Source organism: Daphnia carinata, chromosome 2 (assembly GCF_022539665.2).
Source record: "Daphnia carinata strain CSIRO-1 chromosome 2, CSIRO_AGI_Dcar_HiC_V3, whole genome shotgun sequence".
NCBI lineage: Eukaryota > Metazoa > Arthropoda > Branchiopoda > Diplostraca > Daphniidae > Daphnia > Daphnia carinata.
This window is the reverse complement of record NC_081332.1, coordinates 7255976-7265323: the sequence shown is the minus strand read 5'-3', so window position 1 is coordinate 7265323 and position 9348 is coordinate 7255976. Positions and strand designations below refer to the sequence as shown.

General features: G+C 36.0%; 1 pseudogene; it reads left to right on the top strand.

Annotated features, from left to right (window-relative positions):
* The first annotated feature begins 3411 nt into the window (after positions 1 to 3411).
* Positions 3412 to 7637, top strand: LOC132087767 (sodium- and chloride-dependent GABA transporter 1-like; annotated as a pseudogene).
* The last annotated feature ends 1711 nt before the right edge of the window (positions 7638 to 9348 follow it).

Here is a 9348-nt window from a genome sequence, read left to right as displayed (position 1 = left end):
ATGTCTCTCATCTTACAGCACTTATATTTACCCCAACAGAAGATTTACCATCAGATACTTATGTTGAAGAATTCAATGGGAATGTCAATGGAGATGGAACATATACAATAATTGTGGGAAATCATTAATTAAATCAAGTCAAAATTTCTAGGAATACGCCCGCTAGGCGTAATCTAAATAATTGATAAAATCATTGGAAAAATTGCTTTAAGTAAATTGGAAGAAAAACCTAACATAAAATATTAACCAGCATTAATTTCAGAAGTCGACTTCGAATTTCAAGCATCGCTCTCAAGATTATTAAATGACTTCCACGACTTGTTCGCGTTCAAAGATTCAGAATTAGGAAACATTAACCTTATAAAACATACCATTGATACGGAAGGACGAGTCCGTATTCGACAACGTCCTTATCGAGTTGCAAATAATCAAAGAAAAATATTAGCAGATAAAGCACAGGAAATGCTGGATGCCAACGTAATTTAATATTCGCATTCACCATGGGCTCCACCCGTGGTTTTGGTAGAGAAAAAAGGTTAGGGGGTACGAATTTGCGTTGCCGAAAAGAAATAGTATTACAAAAAAAGATTCATTTCCGATGCCGAGGAAAAATGAAACATTAGACAAATTATGTGTTAAAATTTTTTTGACAACCCTCGATTTAGCTTCTGGCTATTGACAAATTCGGGTAGATTATCCAGCTATTAAAAAAACAGCGTTTGTGGTAGAAAAAAATCTTTATGAATTTAAACGTATGGCATTTGGCTTGTGCAATCCACCTGCCAAATTTCAAAGACTAATAAATTATGTACTGAAAGATGTTTTGGGAAGTAAAGCATTAGTTTACTTGGATGACGTAACCATCTTTTCGGATACTTTTGATGATCACTTGAACGATATTCGAGAAATTTTTCCTTTAATGGAAAATGCCAATTTCAAATCAAAGCTTTAAAAATACCAGTTGATGAAACACTTGGTTAATTACTTATTCCATGTTTTTTCGACTGATGGTATTAAACTGGATTCGAGTAAAATAGACAAAATAGCTAATTATAAAACGCTGTTTCATTAAATGAAATCAGGTCATTTCTTAGATTGGCCGGGTATTAAACAAGATTTATTAAAGATCTTAGATCAATTGCAACTCAAAAAGATATTAGCAGAAAACCTTTTACGCGGATACCGACGAACAAGTTTCTCTTGAAAAAATTGCGCAAGTCTCTAGTAACACCACCAGTTCTTGCTTACCCCAGTTTCAACGAAAAATTTTTACTTTTTACCGATGCATGTGATTCTGGCATTGGAGCAGCACTGTCCCAAATTCAAAATGGCCACGAGCACCGAATCGCGTATTCCAGTAGACAGTTAACGGAAGCAGAAACTAAATATAGTACGACTGAAAAAGAAGTGCTAGCGGATAGATGGAATCAAACATTTCCGGCATTACCTTTTGGACCAACCTTTTGATATTATTAAAAATTATCGTCGTTTGCAATGGCTTTAAGATTAGAAAGACAATAATGGATGATTAGGAAAATCGGCTATACTTTTGGCAGCGTCAAATTACGAATTAAAATATAACCCTTGACGTATCCACCAAAATGCTAATTGCTTATCGCGTTTAAAAGTAGCTTTGTATTCAAACAGATCTTAACGTTAAATTAATTTGCGAAAAACAATTGGAAGAAGATTGTTTTATTGCCATTCGAAATTATTTGGATAATGGAGAACTTGAGGAAATTTTTCTCTAATCTAAGCCAGATGGGGTAAAAGACATTGATTATTTTGAGATCGTCGAAGGTACATTTTATCGCCATGCGCAGCCATCGCCCAATAGCAAGAGAAATGAATTGAATCACCAGTTAGATTTGCCTGTATCGTTACGATATCTGGTGCTTAAGGAAATTACATAACGCACCAATTGGTGGACATTTGGCTTTTTACAAAACTTACTTTAAACCCCAAAATGATTATTATTGGCAAAATATGAGAGCCGATATTAAAGAACATCACCAGACGTGTAAAGTATGCACTGCTAACACTTCATCAACATATAGAGCTCTGTTGCATCCTCACGAAATTGCAAAGGCCCCTTTTCAAGTTATTGGAATGGATTTCTTGGGTAGTATTACGCCATTTTCACCTAACGGAAATAGTTATATTCTACTTATTACAGATTGTTTTAGCCGGTGGGTAGAAGCTGTTTATATCAGACTGCGCAGACGACAGCAGAATGTTTGTGTAGGAAACAATTATAGTTAGACATAGTATGCCTAAAGTTATTCTTTCCGACTTTCCGAATTTCACGTCGAAGTTATTTCGCTATGTTTGCAAGAATGAAAAATCGATGAAAGATTAACAACTGCTTATAATCCAGCTTGTAGTGGAGAGACTGCAATGTTCAATAGAACATTAACGACAATGCTACGAAAAGAATTAAAAGGTGGTGAACGTGCCAAATGGAAAGAAATGCTGGATGATGTTTTATTTGCTTATCGTAGCTCTGTCCATTCTTCGACACTGGACACCCCATATTACTTACTGCACGGTGGAGATCCTTTAAACCTTGTTGTAGCTCTTATCAAGAGATATCTATTTCTATGAAATTTATGTTAAATTAAAAAAAATTTAAGCGTAACATCTATTTTTTTTATCTCTTGCGCCTATTACAACCTTAGATCGAAAAACAACGAAAAAACCTTTTGCCTTTATGATTTTTCCTTTTGAAAATGTTGATAACAATTACCCCAAAATAGATAGCTCTTACCAAGGGCTATCGGTTGCCACTAAATCAGCGAATATCGTAATTAATTTTGCTAGCAAATAACTAATAATTGTTTCTCTTATATTCTTTTGTTTCAATTACCATAACCATTGTACATATATATTATACCGGAAACAAGGGGTGATAGGAAGAAAACAAACCGCGCTTCTAAATTCGCTGCACCAAGAAAAAAAAGCCTGTTTTAAAATGCGGCGCGAGTATGATGATTCAGTCCATCAAATATGTGTAATGTCGCACGCAAGTAATGAAATTTTTTATTTCCTGAAACGAAATTTGGAATTCACATATTGTTATTAAATGATCAACCACAATAATACTCAGTGATTGGTTTTTGTGCGTTTTCTAGTTTTCCCCATTGTCTTCTAGTCATTGTTCTCTTGTTTTAAGATTTTCCCTTTGGTTTGTTTCCTTTTTTTCTCTCTTTTTTTAATAATTTTTTTTATTGTTAAGGTTTTTTTAGTTCAACATTGTGTTTTAACGAAATTACTCTTGTTTCTCTTGCTTTCAATTACTTCACTTTCAGTTCACCAACAAGTGGTGAATGGAGCGCACGTGAAAAATACTTGTTGCTGACGAGTAAACTAGAGACTATCCCGAAAAGCCGAAAGGTTTCAAACGTTGGGGAAATGAACACTGAATTTGTCAACGGTGGTTTTGAGCTAGATGAAAGGCCAAGTATTGCAGAGATCGAGGGCGATGAGGCGACTAAGCCGCATTCGGAATCGTCTTCTAATGGAACAAAAAACCAAAATTTATCTTCCGATATGCTGGAGCGCGAAAATTGTTGTCCTGTTTTTCTTTCCAAATCATCGACGACTCTGTTAGCTGGAAAGTCAGAGCCCGATATCCGACTGCATCAGTAAGAAAAAATCGAAAAAGTCAATGATGCGGGAAACGAAGATGAGGAGCGCGGGAGATGGATCAACAAGTTTGATTTTCTGTTCTCTTGCATAAGCGTCTCTGTAGGATTGGGCAACATTTGGCGTTTTCCTTATCTTTGTTAAGTTTCAAAAAATGTTTACCCTTTGTGAAGCGTGTAGGTTTATAACAGCACTTCTGAATTTTTCTTCTCAGGTTACAAAAATGGCGGGGGTATGTTTTTTTTTTTTACTTTGCCTATAGGTTTTCATTTCTAACATCTCAGGGTTGCTTAACGATTATTGCTCTAATATTTCATAGGAGCATTTCTGATAGCGTACTTTGTTGCCATGGTATTCTGTGGCATTCCGATATTCTACGCAGGTATTGATTGAAACCTATCAACTAAGTCATCATTAACCATTTTAAAAAATTTTCAATTCGCTTTACAGAATTTTCATTAGGAAGATATTTAAGAGTTGGGTGTTTTATTGGAAATTGTAGTCTTATATATGTTTAAATGTATCCCGCATTACTATATATTACAGGTATGATATTTATTGGCCAATTAGCGCCTATCATGAAAGGTACAGTTTTTTTGTTTCGTTGTTTAAATTATTATGATTTGGCATATAAATTTCTCTGTAAAAACGTTTTAATTGCACAGCTGTGGGTTCTGCAACCATGGTGAGTACGTTTGTCAAATGTATCTACATGGTAAAATCAGTCTAAATATGATTTTTAGGTTGTGGTCGTACTTCTCGACACTTATTACACCATTATCATCGCTTGGACCCTATTCTACTTGATTGCGTCTTCCCTGGGCAGGTTGTGATATGCACGTCCTAGAATGTCGTAGAATGAAACAGTGACTCGTATGGCTGAATAGTTTATTTGCAGTATTCTGCATTTCAGGTTATTGCAAATGTTATTAGTTTTAGTTTTTAAAGATAAACCTATAATTCTTCTGCATAATTTTTAAAATACTGTATAGATGTTCCAAATTTAAGAATTTTGCAACTTCCCTATTTCAACGCATGGAATACGCCGAATTGTTACGTCTCGACTGACGTTGCGAATCTCACGTATGGAATCAGCCTTACCAACTCATCAGTGTCTGCAGTCGAAGAATTTTGGACGTAATTCTACACTTAAAAATAAACGCTTCAAATTGATATACTGTAAGTAATCATAGTATCACAGGTGCTTGTAGTGAGCGAGTTTTGGGCATCACAGACGGCAACGACAATTTGTCTTCTGTGCGTTGGGAACTGTTTGGAACGTTAATATTGGCATGGATTCTTGTTTATTTCATCATCTGGAAGGGCTTAAATGAAAGCGGTTACGTAAATTTTTTAAAATCAGATTCTCCTCTATTTAAACCAAGTTTTAAACCAATATGAAATGTAATTATATACTGTAATATGCAGATAGTCTGGTTTACAGCCTTGTTTCCCTACATTATACTTTTGGTGCTTCCTGTTCGAGCAGTTATTCTGGAGGGGCGGAGATTGGATTGTTGTACTATATCACCCCGAAATGGTGAAAAGTAATTATGAGGATATAATAATAGAATTAAGTAAAATAATTTGGTATTTCCATGGATCTCCTGCTGACTGCTGGGCCTTGGATTGATGGTATAACAGACTGTTTTTGAATTTGGGCGTGCCCGTAGTGTCATATTAGCCATTTATTGTTACGTACGTACAACCCAAATCTTCTTCGCCTATAGCATCGGGACCGGAGCATTACCCGCGCTAGGTTCATATAACACGTTTAAATACAATTTCTTCAGGTGAGAAATCTTTCGGGACATACAAAGCTTAAGAGTTTGACAATGAATTGTAGATCAACGGCTCATGTTGCTATAGTTGTAAACTAAGTGCAGTAGTAAATTTGAGACTGAGTGTCGTTTGTGTTGGAATCATCGCTAATAGAATTTGTATTGGAAATAGCGTTTTCTAATCATCTCGTCGAAAAAACTCGGCAGAGGCATATTGTATTACTGTGAGAGTTAGGTGTCGAACCTAGACGCCTCCTGCTACCTAGAAAATGTTTCCTCTGTACAAAGAAACACGAAGATGCTCCTTTTTTCAAATGTATCAAAAACCGTAAAATAAAAAAACTAGGAATGTCATTAAGAGCCATATTTCTGTGTTTGCTACACGTGAGAAAATCCGTTACTTCCGAGAAATTTCATCATTTCCAGGTGTCAACTACTAACAACAATTTAGGGAATCCGGCATCATTTTGGAAACTAATGGCGATCTTCTAAAGAGAACCATGTATTGCAAAGAACTCCTGACATTGTATCCAGCTCATAGGTCTTTGGTACAAATTTTCGCTACTACTTTCGTGACAAGAATCCCCGATATCTGAGAAATTTCAGATGATCCTTTAAGATAATTTCCTGAAAATGTGGGTAGCATATACTTAATCCCGGCACAGGAAGCCCTGCCAATAGGCTAATCTCGCGTTAAGATAATGTAGTAGCAATCGTACGTTCGTTTGTTCGTTTGCTTTTGTTATTATTTTAATAGTTGGCTTTAACTTTGTTGGATAATGTCTTCCCATATACAGGGACGCCATGATAACTTGTCTAGTGAACACGGTGACGTGTTTGATTGCAGGAATCGTTACGGTATTTGTGTAGGCCTTGTTTGGAATTAAACACCCATCTTAATTGTTATCCAATATTTACGCCATAAAAAGTTTGCAATTCTTGGAACAATTGCGCATGCTACCAATGCCAGTATTGATTCGGTGATGAATTCCGGTCCTGCCCTTGTTTTTATTACATATCCAGAAGTAGTTCTACGCCTTCCAAGAGCGCCAACCTGGGCAGTCTTTTCTTTATTATGCTTGCGGTGAGTTCTGTTATCCTAATGGTGCCTATCAATTAACCGAAAAGTAAAGTGGTTCAAATTTTGAGTCAAATTTTATTAAATAGATTTTAGGAATCGATTCGGAATTCTGTAATGTCGAATCTTTCGTTACTGGACTTAGCGACAACTGGCCGGAAAAATTGCGAAAAAACAGAAAATTCAGAGAGTGTTTATGATGTTTCTTCTGGATATTTCCATAATAACTCAGGATTGACAAACACATGGAACAGTCACGGTGCCACAGTACTGCGTGATAGAACGTGTTACATCGTATATTTTTTACATATTTTAGGGTGGTGTTTCATATTTCATGTTTCAGTTGATGTATTTCAGTTGACATATTGTGTTTGACATATTTCAGTTGATGGACTATTATTCGGCCAGCGGGATGTCTATGCTATTCCTTGTATTTTTCCAAACCATTTTTATTGCATGGATATTTGGCACTAGCCGCTTCTGTGACTGCATTGAACAGATGTCCGGTAGCAGACCCTCTTGGTTCTTCTACGTTTTCTGGTCTTTCTTTGGCCCCCTTGTTATGGCAGTAAGAGTCTTATTAGCATGCGGCTGCTTTTGAAATTACTAAAAATTTATCCCGTTTTCGTTTTAAAAGGTGTTGTTTTGTTTTGTTGTCATCCAATACATTCCTGTAACATACCGTGAAAACTATTGGTGGGCTGAAGCCATTGGAATTACCATCAGCTTGTCTTCCATTAAATGGATTCCTGGTTATGCTGTCTACTACATCGTGACGACTCCAGGAACGCTAAGACAAGTTGTTCCAAATTTAATCCTTGAATGCCACTTGAATGTTTCTAATGCGTCTTTTGCATTCAAGGTATTGGCTAAAGGGGTTACGCCTGTTTGCAAGCCCAGAGGTGGAGCTCCACAATTACCGCCTACCGCGGATGAAGCCCATAAACTGCTTTATCTGGAGTCATATGTCATGCAGAAGAATAACAAAGGCGTTTGTATGACATCATGTACGTGACGTACGTGACGATGAATGTATTCAACAATGTAATCTACATAAGAATTGGAAGTAAGTGAACTGAGCTATGTTTTGCATTTTCCGTCTGTGTCCGTGAAATGTACTAGGCTCTCCTTAGGTGCTGTTTCAGAAATTTGACGTTATTTTTGAGCCCCAACCGAGAGCATTCTAGTATTATAAACTTAAACGTGAAATGTTCCGTCGTTTAAACTGTAAAATCCCTAATAATAGTTCAGATACAAAATACATAACTGAACTTAATTTGAAAGCTAAGAGACATTTTATGGGAGAATTTATACTAACCAAACTTTTTGTGCGCAATGGGTTCACTGGCTCCAACGCAGCATTTTTAAAATGAATTTACGGTACATACATCCAGTTCAAAATTTTAAACCCCCATGGATCGTAGTAAATCATGAATTTCCACTGCATTATTTGTGTTCATTTGTTCATTTGCTTCATAGTATCTTCACGCAGTAATGAGATTTTCAAAACCCTCGAACAATCTTAACCTAATGCATCGAAAAAATGAATTTTTCAGAAAAATGGCGAAGTAATGAAAATGTAAATAAGGATCAACGTGATTTTAATGCAATAAAAATATATCTAGATTTCCTTTTTTTATTAAAAAACCTTATGGAGAACAAAAAAAGATTGAAGGTTCTAACAAATTAGATCTATAGTCCCCTAAAAGAGAGATCGGCAGAATCGGGGTAGAAACCTATCTAATGTAGGCACAAAACAGCACCTTAACCTCTCTTACTATTTCATGGGATTTCTAAGCTCACACAGAAGATAGAATTTTTAATTCAGAGACAGTTCTGTGGTGTATGGGGGGGGGATTTCTTTTCTCTTCTGGTTTATGCGAAATTTCAAAGAAATCCACTGGTTAATGAAAATTTCGAGGATACGGTCTTATTCGAGGTTTCAGCACGGAGTTACAACACTGCCACCTCAGTGGCATATCCTTACATCCTTGATCCTGCTGAGATGAATTTTCTAATTACCAGTTTACGGTAGATAGCTTTTTTGTTGTATATAAATTTTTATTTGGTATTTATTGCAGGACATAAAACGTTAGCAAATCGAATGTTGGATCGTTCACTTTCAACTTGACCTTGTCGGCCTTACTTCTATTTCATAACTTTTATTTAACCACATACCTCTACAATTTTTTAGTGGTATTTGATATATTAGAATCGACTATCTTAACAAGAAGGTGAAAACAGTAGTTCATTACAGTTTAACATTGTCCCTACCAACCAATAAGACGGTGGAATTACCCATGCTACAATGCAAATGATGATAATGTTGGAATTGATCCTCGAAAACCTGTTGCGTTCCCTTATGTGCTGTTAATTTACATCGAACCTTTAATGCGGGTGTAATTCCTTTGGTTAACACCTAAATTGGGGCGATTGAGGCGTATTAAAAACGCTTAGAAGTATCACAATGATATTCAAAACATGGTTTTTTGCTAAAAAGATGACACCAGTTGATTGTGTTCCATTGGTTCCTGGAGTAATGGAGTAATAATAACGCAAGATTGCCATAGTAGACCTGGAAGCGCGGTAAATGAGGCAATCAGATAACACAAAGTCCATACAATGATGATGGAGTAGTGCGTAAAATAATTAAATAATCGGAAAAGAAATTTAAAGAAAAATTATTAGAAAGGCTTTTTTACGCAGCTATATTTACAATTGTAGTGTATCCAACACCTACGATAAAACAGGTTTGAGTAACGGAAAAAGCGGTGATTACAAAAAACTATGGCACTGAAATGAAATAAATACTGTCCAATAGCTACTTCTTGATAGAAAATAGGA